A 16126-nucleotide genomic window follows, 5' to 3' on the forward strand; every position below is an offset into this window, starting at 1 on the left:
GGCGGGCGCCCCAACCCCCTGATCGGACCTTGCTCTGGGGTGATAGAGGGCGGCGCCCCAAACCCCTGATTCCGCCTGCTGTGTGTGTGACAGGGGGGCGGTGCCCTAACTCCCTTATCAGCCCTACTCTGTGTGTGACAGGGGGGAAGCTCCCCCAACCCCTTGATGGGCCTTGCTCTGTGCATGACGGGGGGGGGGGGCAGTGCCCCAACCCCCTGATTGGCCCTGCTCTGTGAGTGACAGGGGGCAGCGCCCCAACCCCCTGATTGGCCCTGCTCTGTGCATGACAGGGGGTGGCTCCGCAACCTCCCCATTGACCCTGCCTTGAGTGTGATAGGGGGTGGTGCCCCAACCCCCCAATCAGCCCTACCCTGAGCGTGACTGAGGGTGGCATCACAACCTCCCGATCCGCCCTGCTCTGTGAATGACAGGTGGCGGCGCCCCAACTCCCCAATCAGCCCTGCTCTGAGCCCGACAAGGGGCTGCACCTAGGGATTGGGCCTGCCCTCTGCCACCCAGGAGCAGGCCTAAGCCAGCAGGTCGTTATCTCCCAAGGGGTCCTAGACTGCGAGAGGGCACAGGCTGGGCTGAGGGACCCCCCCTTCCCCCCCGAGTGCACAAATTTTTGTGCACCGGGCCTCTAGTAGATATATATATTAAAAATCTCCATTTTTGTAGAAGTCCACAATTCTAGTATTTTATCTGTGATCTGTGTACAGAACTCTCTACTTTTGATGATGTGGAAATATTTAGAATAAAGTAATAACTATTTTTAACAACAGTTATCACCAAGTTGCATAAAAGTAAGCAATACACTGTACATGTTTGTCTTATCAGTCTATATTTTTTATTATGTTCATCTACACTAATAAAAGACAAACATGCAAATTGACTGTACCTTCGCTATGCCTTAAGCCATGCCCGCCAGCCAATCAGAGTGACTATAAGCAAATTAGCCCAACCAAGATGGCAGCCGGCAGCCATGGAGCTGAAGCCAGCAAGGAGGCTTGGTTGCTCCAGTGATGGAGGAAGCCAAGCTTCCTGGCCAGCTCTGAGCTCTACTGAAGGCAACAAAGTTTCAATTATAGAAGGTAAATAAATCCCAGAATAAAAAGAAAAAAGAAAAAAAGGAGAGGCTGGGAGCTTCTGTTGCCAGGGGGCTTGGCCAGCCTGAAAACGGCCCTCAGCCCCTCACCCAGGCTGGCCAGGCAACCCAGTGGGGACCCACACCCTGAAGGGGGTGTGGCCAGCCTGCAAACAGCCATCAGCCCCTGATCCAGGCTGGCCAGGCACCCCAGCAGGACCCCCACCCTGATCCGGAACATCCTTCAGGGAAAAACAGCCAGCCCCCACCCGTGCACCAGGCCTCTATCCTATATAGTAAAAGGGAAATATGCAAACCAACCCTAACAGCAGAAAGACTGGGAATGACTGGTCACTATGACACACATGGACCACTAGGGGGCAGACGCTCAATGCAGGAGCTGCCCCCTGGTGGTCAGTGTGCTCCTATAGGGAGAGTTCTGCTCAGCCACAAGCCAGGCTGATGGCTGCCAATACAGCGGTGGTGGTAGGAGCTTCTCCTGCCTCCTCAGCAGCGCTAAGGATGTCTGACTGCAGCTTAGGCCTGCTCCCCGGGCTGCCAGAGTGATGTCTGACTGCCAGCTTAGGCCCAGTTCCCCAGGGAATAGGCCTAAACCAGCAGGTGGTTATCCCCCAAGGTATCCCAGACTGTGAGAGGACACAGGCCAGGCTGAGGGACCCCCCCCCCCCCCCTCCAGTGCATAAATTTTTGTGCCCCAGGCCTCTAATCATTATTATAATTAATTCACTCATTCAACAATTAATGAGTATTTTGTGTGTGTCAAGTATATCCTAGTGCTGGGGATACACTGGGGGCAAATTAGATAAATTTTCTTTCTCTCATAGAATATACTTCCTACCAAAGGAGACATAACATAACTGACTGTAAATATAGTATATTACAGTCTTATAAGTGCTTAAGAAAGAAAAATAAAAAGAATGTAAAAATGAGTTTAGAGGGAGGGTTGCAATTGTAGATGGGGCAGCCAAGGAAGGGATCATCAGAAGGTAAATTTGAATATAGACCTGAAGAAAGGGAAAGGACTATCCAGAGGACATCTGTAAAAATATAGCAAGGCAGAAGAGCAAGTGCAAAGGTCCTGAGGTATAAGTTTACCTGACATATTTGAGAAACAGCAAGGAGGTTAGTGTAGCTGGAGTGAACAGAATAGGGGCAAGTAATAGGAAATAAAATCAGAGCATAAATGGGGGATAAATAACTATGTAGGATCTTAGGGTTATAAAAGGACGTTGGCTTTTACTCTGAGTGAGATGGGAAGCTATTGGATGATTTTTAAGGAGAACAGATACAAGCTCTGAAAAATGAATAAACTGAAGGAGTCAAGGATAGAAACCGTGGGATTAGTTAGATATTTATAGCAATAATCCAGGAGAAGAAATGATGACAAAAAGTTATAAATAGGTACAGAGATACTAGATGGATCAATAATCCTATATAATAAAAACCTAATATGCTAAGTGTCTGACCGTTCATTAGACCGTTTGACCAGTCACTATGATGCAACCACCAGGGGGCAGATGCTCTACTCTGATCAGTAGGTTAGCTTGCTGCTGGGGTCCAGCCGATAGGGACTGGGCAAGATGGGCCAGACACACCCTGGAGCCCTCCCTCGGTCCCTCCCTGGCCCTGATTGTGCACGAGTGGGGTCCCTCAGCCAGGCCTGTGCCTTCTCGAAATCCGGGATCCCTGGGGGATGTTGCAGAGCCAGTTTTGGCCCAAGTCCCACAGGCCAGAGCGAGGGACCCCACCGGTGCACGAGGCCTATAGTAGGTAGATAAAAAAATAAGTAGATAGATAGATACTGTTAGATGAGATGGTACATGCTGGCAGACCAAATGTAGGGTATTAGAGTAACAGAAGAATTAAGAATTACTTAAAGATTTTAGCCTGAGCAACTGGAGGAATGTAGTTGCATTAATTGAGAGTGTTTAGAGCAGCGGTTCTCAACCTGTGGGTCATGACCCTTTTGGGGTTTGAACTACCCTTTCAAAGGGGTCACCTAAGACCATCAGAAAACACATATATAATTACACTAGAGGCCCGGTGCACAAAATTTGAGCACTCGGTGTGTGTGTGGGGGGGGGTGTCCCTCAGCTCGGCCTGTGCCCATTTGCAGTCCAGGACCCCTTGGGGGATGTCCACCTGTTGACTTAGGCCCACTCCCGGGGGATCAGGCTTAAGCTTGCAGTCAGACATCCTTCTGGTAGCCAGGGAGCCCTCGGGGAATGTCCGACTAAAGGCTTAGGCCCCAAGGGATCGGGCCTAAACTGTTAGTTAAACATTCTTAGTGCTGCCACGGAGATGGGAGAGGTTCCTGCCACCACCTCCGCACTGGCCAGCCATGAGCCAGCTTCTGGCTGAGTGGCACTACTCCTTGGTCTGACCTAAACCCTAGAGATTAGTACTTCATTTTACAACTTTTTCTCAGTTTTTAGGCAGCAGCAAACTCAGACCACATAGTCGGGTATGCAAGAAATGTTGCTTTCTTTATTGTTTAGTAACCAAACCTAACTTCAACTTCAGTCCCCATTCTGCCAAGTGAAAAAACAAAATATTATTTAAAACAACAATGAGGTACCATCTCACACCTGTCAGAATGGCCATCATCAACAAATCAACAAACGACAAGTGCTGGAGAGGATGTGGAGAAAAAGGAACACTTGTGCACTGCTGGTGGGAATGCAGACTGGTGCAGCCACTATGGAAGGCAGTATGGAGGTCCTCAAAAAATTGGAAATGGAACTCCCATTTGACCCTGTGATCCCACTTCTAGGAATATATCCCAAGAAACCAGAAACACCAATCAGAAAGGATATATGCACCCAGATGTTCATAGCAGCACAATTCACCATAGCTAAGATCTGGAAACAGCCTAAGTGCCCATCAGTAGATGAATGGATTAGAAAACTGTGGTGCATCTACATGATGGAATACTATGCTGCTGTTAAAAAGAAGGAACTCTTACCATTTGCAACAGCATGGATGGAACTGGAGAGCATTATGCTAAGTGAAACAAGCCAGTCAATGAAGGAAAAATACCACATGATCTCGCTCTTTCATGGATAATTAAGACCGTTACAAACTTTTGAACAATAATAAATACAGTGGCAGAGCTGCCTCAAACCGATTGTCGGACTGCAGTGGGAAGGCCAGGGAGGGTTGGGGGACAGGAGGGAGGGGAGTAAGAGATCAACTGAAGGACTTGTATGCATCCATATAACCATAACTAATGGACATAAGACACTGGGGGGTAAGGGAGGGCAGGGGCTTGTCAAGGGTGGGGGGGGGGGGAAGGACACTTATGTAATACCCTTTGTAATACTATTAGCGAAAAATAAAAAAAAATAAATAAAAAAACAAGAAAACAAAAAACAAAATATTATTTAACTTAGGTTCCCCACCCCCTTCTCTGGAGTTGTACTTCCATGTCAGACAGTTTATATCTCAGGCAGAGGTGCCAAAGAACTGAGCAGGGTCAAGAACAAGTGGACCTCAGTCTTCTGTCTGGACTGGCCCCCACCCAGTGCCCTTGACCCTCACCTGACCCTCACCTCAGAGCTCAAGTCCATGCCGACCCCTGGTATATTCTCCTCATCTGGGCCTTGAGGCCTCTTGAGTCCAATTCGCTCTCTTCATCCCTCCCTGCCACCTTCTCTCTCTCACACAAAGAGCTATTGGGCTTTCTGGGGTGAGGTCCTCTGACACCTCCTCAGCCCTGTTGCATGGACATCATCTTGGTGCCTTGGTCATGGCCACAAAGCTGTGTGGCTGCTCTCAGACCCTACGTCTCCTGCTGCCTTAGGGAGTGACTCAGTGGGAGGGGAGGATCACAGTCCTTTTTACATGGCCGCCAACAAACACTCAGTGTTCCTTCCCTCTAGTTCTCCTTCTCCTCCTCACCCCAGTCCAGGCACGTCTATGTGCAGGGTAGGGGAGGGTGGGAGGCAGGGGTGTCTCTGACCCAGCACACAGGCTTCCAGACCCACTGATCCCCCAGGAGGCCTTCCATGCTCTGGACCTCGACACCCAGAACCTGTCCCCTCTCAGCTGTAGGTCTTTGCCCACAGTGGTCAAGTCTGTTTAGAGCAGTGGTTCTCAACCTTGGCTACACATTAGAATCACCTGGAAATCATTTTAAAATCCTTTTTAAAATCACAGAGTGACAGCCGGTGTTGTCCACGGGGAACTAAGCAGGCTTATGGGGAGGGAGCAGACCCATTCCAATTTTCCCTGCGCGTGCAGGGTGCGGCAGAGCCCTTCATGACAAGGTCCGTGGTCTCCCTTCAAAGGGTCATCACCTTTCACAGCACAACTCCTCCGGTGGTGTCTACAGGGCTCCTGGGCTCTGCTAGGCTTCCCCCACTCCCCCATGGCCTCTGAAACACCCAGTTGGGGCAAAAGCATATAAGCCCCACTGTCCCACTCTAGTGCTGTAGGGATGGTATCTTCCCCTTTGGGTCACCTCCCAAAGGCGAAACGAACCCACACCCACCCCCTCCACCTAACACACACACACACACACACACACACACACACAAACAAACACAAAATGTTGTTTTATTTCTGCACACATTTCCTTTTGGCCTTTCCAGAGACGGAATCCAAAAGCACGTTGATGTGTGCTTCTGGGAAGCTTTGTGATACTAGGAGAGTCGGCAAGTTCTACATCCTGCCAACATATCCTCTTTCTGACAGTCTTCTAGACCAACTGGCTACCCTTATCACTCAACACTGACATCCATGTGTTCCCTATGGTTATGATGAGAGACTTCCCAAACTCATGTTCACAAACTAAGCAGGAACAGGGAACCCTTACCCTCCGTCCAGAGCTATGATGAGCCAGATGGCAGTTCGCAGTCCACCGAGGAGAAGAGCCAGAGCAGTGTATTCTGTAACTCTGCGTGTCTCTATGCATTTAGCAGCCTTTCCACCAGGGCCGATGACGCGAACAACCGACCGACCGTGAAGTACCCAGTCCAAGGACAGCTGACTTGAATGACAGTGATGAGAGAAACAGAATCTCGAGGTCCAGTCCTCACTTGGGGATTCCTCTTCAGAAGGGGCAACTGCCGCCTTCTACTTTCCCAATGCTTCTCTTCCTGAAACGCACCCTCCAGAGACCATATCCATTTGGCAGATGGAGAGGGGGTGGGTACGAGGGTCGGTGACAGGCCCTGCGGCCCCTCCTCCTCAAGGGTGTCGCAGGTTTCAAGGGTCCTGGCGTATATGGCATACTGTTCTCAATATGTCTGCTTCCTTTCTTAGCGCTATGTGTTTTAACCAAGGTCATCTCTCCTAGAAAGGTTGTTTCCCCAGGTGGGGATTTTTCCCTGGAGTTAGGGATTCACAGGTCTAAGGAACAGAATAATCAGTAAAACCCCTTAACTAAGTGCCCGGCGGATAGTTAATCACATTAACTAGGAACAATCACCCTTATGCTACCTAAGCTTTACTTAGGATAATCTTCTTCAGTTACTCCCTTGTAGCTTAACAGAACAATGGAGTAGTGACCTTGGAATGGAGATAACAAACGCCCTAACCTTTGGAATAGAATGGATAGGATTAAAATCAACTGGTATAAATACAGATGTAGCAGGAGAATCAAGACAGAACCTGGAGTGGCAGAGCCGCCTTCCTACAGTCGCAGAGCCAACTCTGTGCAGGGAAGGTCCAAAACGACTGCGACCTCAACCAGGCACCTCACAGCTCAGCCAGCCCCGCCCGGACCACAGCGCCCACTCGCCACGCTGTTCCTGAAGCCAAGCTACCAAAGTGAGGGACCAACGTGCTGACACTCGGAATCAAGCCAAGGCATATTCTGCGCCCGCCATGGCCGACCAAGTGGACATGTCTCTGGACGACATCATTCAGCTGAACCGGAGCCAACGGGGCGGCCGGGGCCATGGCCGCGGCAGGGGCTGGGGCCCAGGCCGGGCGGGCTCCCAGGGAGGCCGCGGTGGCTGTGGAGCGCAGCCCGCAGCCCGAATGAGCCGGGGCGGCGGGCCCATCCGGAACCGAAACCGGGCGGCCCTCATCGAAGGCGGCAGCGCGGCAGGAGGCCGAGGCAGGAACCGGCCTGCGCCCTACAGCCGGCCCAGACAGCTTCCCGACAGGTGGCAACACGACCTTTTAGATCGCGGCTTCCGCGCGGGCGCCGGCCTGGAGACCGGGGGCAAACTGCTGGTGTCCAACCTGGACTTCGGTGTGTCTGACGCGGACATCCAGGAGCTGTTTGCGGACTGCGGGACCCTGAAGAAGGCCGGCGTGCACTACGACCGCTCTGGCCGCAGCCTGGGATCGGCCCACGTGCACTTTGAGCGCAAGGCAGACGCCCTGACAGCCATGCAGCGGTACCACGGCGTCCCCTTGGACGGCCGCCCCATGAACATCCAGCTCGTCACCTCACAGGGAGACACGCAGCGCAGGCCGGGACCCAGTGTCAACAGAGGCGGGAGGACTAGGAACCCAGGATCTGGAGAGGCGCCCGCGGAGGCAGCCGGGGCAGAGGCAGGGGCACCGGCCGGAGTTCCAGGCAGCAGATCTCTGCGGAGGAGCTGGATGCCCAGCTGGATGCTTACAACGCGATGATGGACACCAGCTAACGCACCAGCAAGTCTGTGCGTGCAGCTAGGCCCTGGCAATCTGGCGACGGAACCTGCCTGGCTGGAGAACCTGGCTACGCTGCTCATCAACTGAACGCTGTCTCCACGTCATTCCCTCCTCGCCAACTCTGTCCATACCTTTTTCTCTGAAATCAATAAAAAATATATTAAAAATAAAATACAAGTAACAAGAAATTAAAAAAAAAAACAGAAAACCTTGAGTGGTTCATGTTTCCATAGTACACACTAAAATAACACATTTCTAGTGTTTTTAAATAGAAGAGGTATGCCATTCTTCCCAAATGTGCAGTCATAAATACTTTGAAATACAGCCCTATTATGTTTACAAGATCAACATGTATTTATTTTTCTTCCCTGGCAGATAAGAACTAGTGTTAATGTTGTGCTACATAAACATTGCATTCACTTTCTTGTTTTTATGACACACAAAATGGAATCACTTATTCACCAGGACTTTTCCCCTATAAAACTATTCACAAAGTAACTAGCACAGGGAGTTGAATAATAAATCAAACACCATATAAAACCTAGGCTTCTCTATACGTGCAGATCAACAGGCTGAGCTTTGCATGTTACAGGAGACAGAAAGTTCCTCAGACAAGGACTTCTACTGAAAACCAGCAGCTGGGTGTGAACCTGTTGTCAGGGCAAAATGATCCTGATGCCTAGCACGTAGCAGCACCATGTAGGTCAGTGATGGCGAAGCTATGGCACGCATATCAAAGGTGACAGGCGAACTCATTTTTTTGGTTGATTTTTCGTTGTTAAATGGCATTTAAATATATAAAATAAATATCAAAAATATAAGTCTTTGTTTCACTCTGGTTGCAAATATCAAAAAATTTCTATATGTGACACGGCACCAAAGTTAATTTTGGGATTTTCAAATGGTGACACGCCGAGCTCAAAAGGTTCGCGATCACTGATGTAGGTCATAAGAGAGAGACATCAGTATGTATATCTTCAGGTGGTTTTTTTCCAGCATGTGCTTATCCACTGCCTACAATAGATTGCTGGATAATAAACTGGGATTAATATTCTGAAACTCAACAAAGCACTGTTTATTTATTTATTTTGTTATTATTTTTCAATTTATTGTTTTTTTTTGTTTTTTTTGTTTATTTTTCGCTAAAAGTATTACAAAGTGTGTTACGTAAGTGTCCTTTTCCCCCCCGCCCTTGACAAACCCCTGCCCACCCTTACCCCCCAGTGTCTTATGTCCATTAGTTATGCTTATATGGATGCATACAAGTCCTTCGGTTGATCTCTTACTCCCCTCCCTCCTGTCCCCCAACCCTCCCTGGCCTTCCCACTGCAGTCCGACAATCAGTTTGAGGCAGCTCTGCCTTGTATCTATTATTGTTCAAAAGTTTGTAATGGTCTTTATTATCCATGAATGAGTGAGATCATGTGGTATTTTTCCTTCATTGACTGGCTTGTTTCACTTAGCATAATGCTCTCCAGTTCCATCCATGCTTTTGCAAATGGTTAGAGTTCCTTCTTTTTTACAGCAGCATAGTATTCCATCGTGTAGATGTACCACAGTTTTCTAATCCATTCATCTACTGATGGGCACTTAGGCTGTTTCCAGATCTTAGCTATGGTGAATTGTGCTGCTATGAACATAGGGGTGCATATATCCTTTCTGATTGGTGTGTCTGGTTTCTTGGGATATAATCCTAGAAGTGGAATCACAGGGTCAAATGGGAGTTCCATTTCCAATTTTTTGAGGAAACTCCATACTGTCTTCCATAGTGGCTGCACCAGTCTGCATTCCCACCAGCAGTGCACAAGTGTTCCTTTTTCTCCACATCCTCTCTAGCATTTGTCGTTTGTTGATTTGTTGATGATGGCCATTCTGACAGGTGTGAGATGGTACCTCATTGTTGTTTTGATTTGCATCTCTCGGATGATTAGTGACTTTGAGCATGTTTTCATATGTCTCTTGGCTTTCTGAATGTCCTCTTTTGAAAGGTGTCTATTTAGATCCTTTGCCCATTTTTTGATTGGATTGTTTATCTTCTTTTTGTTAAGTTGTATGAGTTCCCTATAAATTTTGGAGATTAAGCCCTTATCAGATATGACGTTGGCAAATATGTTTTTCCAAGAAGTGGGTTTTCTTGTTGTTTTGTTGATGGTTTCTTTTACTGTGCAGAAGCTTTTTATTTTGATGTAGTCCCATTTGTTCATTTTCTCTTTAGTTTCAACTGCCCTAGGAGCTGTATCAGTGAAGAAATTGCTTTGGCATATGTCTGAGATTTTGTTGCCTTTGTATTCTTCTAGAATTTTTATGGTTTCCTGTCATACATTTAAGTCCTTTATCCATTTTGAGTTTATTCTTGTGTATGGTGTAAGTTGGTGGTCTAGTTTCATTTTCTTGCATATATCTGTCCAATTTTCCCAACACCATTTATTGAAGAGACTATCTTGGCTCCATTGTATGTTCATGCCTCCTTTGTCAAAAATTAATTGAGCATATTGGTTCGGGCTAATTTCTGGACTCTCTATTCTATTCCACTGATCTATATGTCTGTTCTTGTGCCAGTACCAGGCAGTTTTGAGAACAGTGGCTTTGTAATACAGCTTGATATCTGGCATTGAGATCCCACCTACTTTGTTCTTTCTCAGGATCGCTGCAGCTATTCGGGGTCTTTTTTTATTCCAGATGAATTTTTGGAGAGTTCGTTCTAGATCTTTGAAGAAGGCCATTGGTATTTTAATGGGAAGTGTGTTGAATTTATAGATTGCTTTCGGTAGTATGGACATTTTAATGATGTTGATTCTACCAGTCCAAGAACATAGTATGTTTTTTCATCTTCTCTTTATGTCTTCCTCTATCTCTTTTTTCAACGTCCTGTAGTTTTCTGAGTAGAGGTCTTTTACCTCTTTAGTTAAGTTTATTCCTAGGTATCTTAATTTTTTTGGTGCGATGGTAAATGGGATTGTTTTTATAATCTCTCTTTCTGAAAGTTCACTATTGGTGTATAGAAATGCCTCGGATTTCTTGGGGTTAATATTGTATCCTGCTACATTGCCAAATTCATGTATTAAGTCTAGTAGTTTTTTGATGGAGTCTCTAGGGTTTTGTATGTATAATATCATGTCATCTGCAAATAAGGACAGTTTTACTTCCTCTTTTCCAATTTGGATGCCTTTTATTTCTTCTTCTTGTCTAATTGCAATGGCTAATACTTCCAGGACTATGTTGAACAGGAGTGGTGAGAGTGGGCATCCTTGTCTTGTTCCTGTTCTTAGGGGAAATGGTGTTAGTTTTGTCCATTGAGTATGATGTTGGCTGTGGGCCTGTCATATATGGCTTTTATTATGTTGAGGTATGATCCTTCTATTCCCACCTTGCTGAGAGTTTTTATCAAAAATGGGTGTTGGATTTTGTCGAATGCTTTTTCTGCATCAATTGATATGACCATGTGGTTTTTTTCTTTCAATTTGTTTATGTGATGTATCACATTTATTGATTTACGGATGTTGTACCATCCTTGCATCCCTGGGATAAATCCTACTTGGTCATGGTGTATGATCCTTCTGATGTACTGCTGGATCCGATTTGCTAAGATTTTGTTGAGGATTTTGGCATCTATGTTCATGAGGGATATTGGCCTGTAATTCTCTTTCATTGTGTTGTCTTTACCTGGTTTTGGTATTAGGGTGATGCTAGCTTCATAGAATGTGTTTGGAAGTGTTCCTTCCTCTTGAACCTTTTGTAGTAATCTGAGGAGGATAGGTTTTAGTTCTTCCTTGAAAGTTTCGTAAAACTCCCCTGAGAAGCCGTCTGGTCCTGGGCTTTTGTTTGCTGGAAGCTTTTTGATAACTGCTTCAATTTCTTCCATAGTTATTGGCCTATTGAGATTTTTAGATTCTTCCTGATTGAGTTTTGGAATGTTGTATTTTTCTAGGAATTTGTCCATTTCCTCCAGGTTGTCTAGTTTGTTGGAGTAGAGTTGTCCGTAGTATTGTTTAACAATCATTTGTATTTCTGTGGGGTCTGTTGTTATTTCGCCTCTATCATTTCTGATTTGGTTTATTTGGGACCTCTCTCTTTGCTTCTTGGTGAGCCTGGCTAGGGGTTTGTCAATCTTGTTTATCCTTTCAAAGAACCAGCTCTTGGTTTCATTGATTTTCTGTATTGTTTTTTTGGTCTCTATTTCATTGATTTCTGCTCTAATCTTTATTATCTCCTTCCTTCTGCTCACTCTGGGGTTTTCTTGTTGCTCTCTTTCTAATTCTTTGAGTTGTAGAGTTAGATGATTAACTACCATTTTTTCTTGTTTTTTGAGATAGGCCTGTAGAGCTATAAACTTCCCTCTCATGACTGCTTACATTGTGTCCCATAGGTTTTGGATTGTTGTGTTTTCATTGTCATTAGTGTCCAGGATGTTTTTAATTTCTTCTTTGATGTCATTGGTAACCCAATCAATATTTAATAACATGCTATTCAGCTTCCAAGTGTTTGAGTATTTTGGGTTGTTTTTATTGTAGTTTATTTCTAACATTATGCCATCGTGGTCTGAGAAGATGCTTTTTATGATTTCAAACTTCTTGAATTTGTGGAGACTTTGCTTGTGACCCAATATGTGGTCTATTTTTGAATATGTCCCATGAGCACCTGAGAGGAATGTATATTCCATGGCTTCGGGGTAAAGTGTTCTGAAGATGTCAATTAAGTCCATCTGATCTAGTGAGTCATTTAGGATTGCTGTTTCTTTGCTGATTGTTTATCTAGCGGATTTATCCAGTGATGTCAGTGGTGTATTAAAGTCCCCTACTATGATTGTATTGTTGTCGATCTCTCCCCTGATATCTTCCAGAAGTTTTCTTATGTATGTGGGTGCTCCTGCATTGGGTGCATATATGTTTACCACGGTTATATCTTCTTGTTGTATTGATCCCTTTAGTATTATGAAGTGGCCTTCCTTATCTCTGGTTATGGCCTTCACTTTGAGATGTATTTTGTCAGATATAAGTATTGCTACCCCAGCTTTCTTTTCCTTTCCATTTGCGTGAAAGATATTTTTCCATCCCTTCACTTTCAGTCTGTGTGAGTCCCTTCTAATGAGGTGGGTCTCTTGTAGACAGCAGATGTATGGGTCATGTTTTTTTATCCATTCAGCCACTCGATGTCTTTTGGTTGGAGCATTTAGTCCATTTACATTTAAAGTTATTATTGAAAGGTACTTGTTTGTAGCCATTTCTTTTTGTGTGTGTGTGTGGCTGTTTTCTTTCTGAGCTTGATATTTCTTCTTTTTACACCAGTCCCTTTAGCATTTCTTGTATGGCTGGCTTGGTGGTGATATACTCCCTTAGCCTTTTTTTGTCTGTGAAGCTTCTTATTTCCCCTTCAATTTTGAATGATAGCCTTGCTGGATAGAGTATTCTTGGATTCAGTCCTTTGCTTTGCATTACTTTGTAGATTTCCGTCCATTCTTTTCTGGCCTGATGTGTTTCTGTTGAGAAATAATTTGATAATCTAATGGGAGATCCCTTGTATGTAACTTTCCGTCTCTCTCTTGCAGCCTGTAAGATTCTCTCTTTGTCCTGAACATTTGCCATGGTAATTATGATGTGTCTTGGTGTGGGTCTTTTTGGGTTCACCTTGTTTGGGACTCTCTGGGCTTGTGTGACTTTTTTCTTCCCCACCTCAGGGAAGTTTTCTGATATTATTTCTTTGAATAGGTTTTCTAATCCATGTTCATCTTTCTGTTGTTCTGGCACCCCTATTATTCGTATGTTGTTTTGTTTCATGTTGTCCCAAAGCTCCCTTAGGCTCTCTTCCTGTCTTTTAATTTTTTTCTCCAATTGTAGTACAGTTTGAGTGTGTTTTGCTTCCTTGTCTTCTAATTCACTAATTCAGTCCTCCGCTTCTCCTAGTCTACTGTTGATACTTTCAATGGTGTTTTTTATTGCAGCTATGTCGCTCTTCATTTCTTCTTGGGACCTACTTAAGTTGTTGAATTTTTCATCTGTTTCTTCTAGCTTCTTGCATATGGTATTGATTTTTTCCTCCGTCCACTGCATGTACTCTAGGACCCTAATTCTGAATTTTTTTTCCGTCACGTTGCATGCCTCTGTCTCACTTAGCTGCTTTTCTGGCGAGTCCTCCTTTTCTTTTCTTTGGGGGTTTCTTTGTCTACCCATGTTTGATCTCACTGACATATCTAGTTGTTGAGTTGTTCAGTGGCTGCTCCCTGGGTGGCAGTGGCTGCTCCCTGGGTGGCAGTGGCTCCTCAGGCTGTGGTTGCTCCTTGGGCAGTTGTGGTAGCACCTGCTCCTCCATTGGTAGCAGGGCCTCTGGTGGGTGCTGTTCACAGCTGTGGTGGCTCTTCTGGCTGGTGGAGGGAGGTTTCACACCCAGTAACTGTTCCCCAGACAGAGCGTGTGGTGATCAGGAGGTCGCTGTTGCTTGAATCTGCTGCGTTGATTTAAAGGCACCAAATACAACACAACAAGGCACAACGTACCAGGCACTGAACACGAATGTATTTACAATATTAATAACCCCAAATAAAGGTGGCCACCCGAGCAAAGAGAGTTAGGAGGTAAGGAAGATAGAAGAGAAAGAGAAAGAAGAGAAAAAAGAAAGAAAGAAAAAAAAGAAGTGCAAAAATGAAATTGGAAAAAGGGAGGGAAAAAAAGAAGAGGAAAAGAAAAAAAAAGTAAGAGAGAAAAGAGAATGAAGTATAAAAGGGGAAGAGACTATTTATATGAGGAGAAAACTCCTATAGAACTGCCACTAATCCTAACAAATTACAGCAACAGATTCCTGGAGTTGAATACAAACTACCAACAACCAATAATATCAAGCGATGCAAGGGAAAACAGAAGCACCGAAATAACCGGAGGGGGGTACAGAAAAATAAAAAGAATAAGCAGAATAACCTCAAAAACAATCCTAAAAATAACCTCAATATACTCGTCAATCAAGCAAACAACAATAAAACAATAGAGAGAGAAAAGAAGAAGAAGAAGAAGAAAAAATTTGGATAGTGAAGGAAGATAAGGGAAAGGTGTATAAGGATTTAGAGCAGGGGATTGGACAAAGGATATATAAGTAGGGTGAAATTTTGACAGGGGGTAAAAAGAATAGGGAAAATCTAAAGCTGGAGTAGGGTAAGAGAAACAGGACAACAAAAGGGAAAAAGTGGGGAAGAGGGTTTTAGCACAGAGGCAAAATTGAGGTAGAGAGAAATGTTGCTAAAGGGACGATGAGAATAGAATGGAGAGCAATAGTCCCAAAATAAAATAAAGACAAAATAAAATGACACTTTAAAAAATGGTAAAATGGTAGCAATAATAATACTAGTTAAAAATAAAAATGTAGTAATTGAAAGGGTAAAATCAGGTGATGGGAAAAAAAAGAAGAAAAAAAAGGAAAAAAAATGTTTTCTTAGTTAAAAGGTGAAAAAGTAATTTAAAAAAAAATAAAAATAAAAATGTGCAGTAATGCAGGTGCTTCAGATCTTCTACTCTTCTTTTTGGCACGCCCGGAATTCAGGAGAATGTTGAATTTCCCTCTGATACACTGTTCCTCCGTGTTGTAAGCCACAGTCCTGGTTTTAAGACCGGCCGTAAAATCCCCTTATAGCCTTATCTGTATTTACAGAAGAGTCAATTCGTGGCTCTGCCTCTGGGTGGCAGTGTGTCTGGATTGACTTCCAAGGCTATATGTCCTCTCTGACCAGGAGTTCTCTATTGTACCTGAACCAGCTCCGCCCAGAGCTTGCTCCCCAGGTGCCACTCCCAGCTCTGTTTCCCAGGCTCCCCAAAAACAATCTTCCCCTACAGGCTCTGCTAGCGACCCCAACTGGGCAATCCCATGCACTGGGCTCAAAAATCAAATTCACAGATTTAAGAGGAAGTGTGTAAACAAGAGCCTGGGAAGCTGTGCGAACTCGCTGGGCTCCACCTTCCAGATTTGCGCAGAGTTTCTGCACGCGCTCTGGCCCCTGGCACCAAGTAGCAGGCTGGCTGGAAGATTCTGAGGCTGCCCCTTTGCATCCAGTCCAACTATGGCCTTATTTATAGTGTTACCTTCTGTGAGCAGCCCTGCGGGAGCCCTCCCCACTTGCGGGTCACGCTGGCCTCAATGGGCGCGGACTTTGTGGGGCGCAGATTCCTCCCCCCCCCCCCCCCCCGCTAACGCGCGGTCCTCGCTCCCACCTGAAATTGAAACTTGACCTTTGTGAAGAGTCTAACCTTTCCCTGGAGGGAAACAAAACTCCTCTTGAGTCATGCAGTCTCGATGCTTGAAAGCCCTTGGCTTCGGGTTAGTAAACGATTCTCGGGAGCCCGGTAACAGACGCCTAAAATGGGGCGGGCTCCAAGGGTGAACTTGGCTTCTCGGGGGAGGTTTATGCTCTCAGCTCCTATACATCCCCATTTT

General features: G+C 45.5%; 1 pseudogene; it reads left to right on the forward strand.

Moving 5' to 3' along the window:
• The first annotated feature begins 6931 nt into the window (after window positions 1-6931).
• LOC102419207 overlaps window positions 6932-16126 on the forward strand; it is a 10214-nt pseudogene continuing 1019 nt past the window's right edge.

Source organism: Myotis lucifugus, unplaced genomic scaffold (assembly GCF_000147115.1).
Source record: "Myotis lucifugus unplaced genomic scaffold, Myoluc2.0 scaffold_78, whole genome shotgun sequence".
Lineage (NCBI taxonomy): Eukaryota > Metazoa > Chordata > Mammalia > Chiroptera > Vespertilionidae > Myotis > Myotis lucifugus.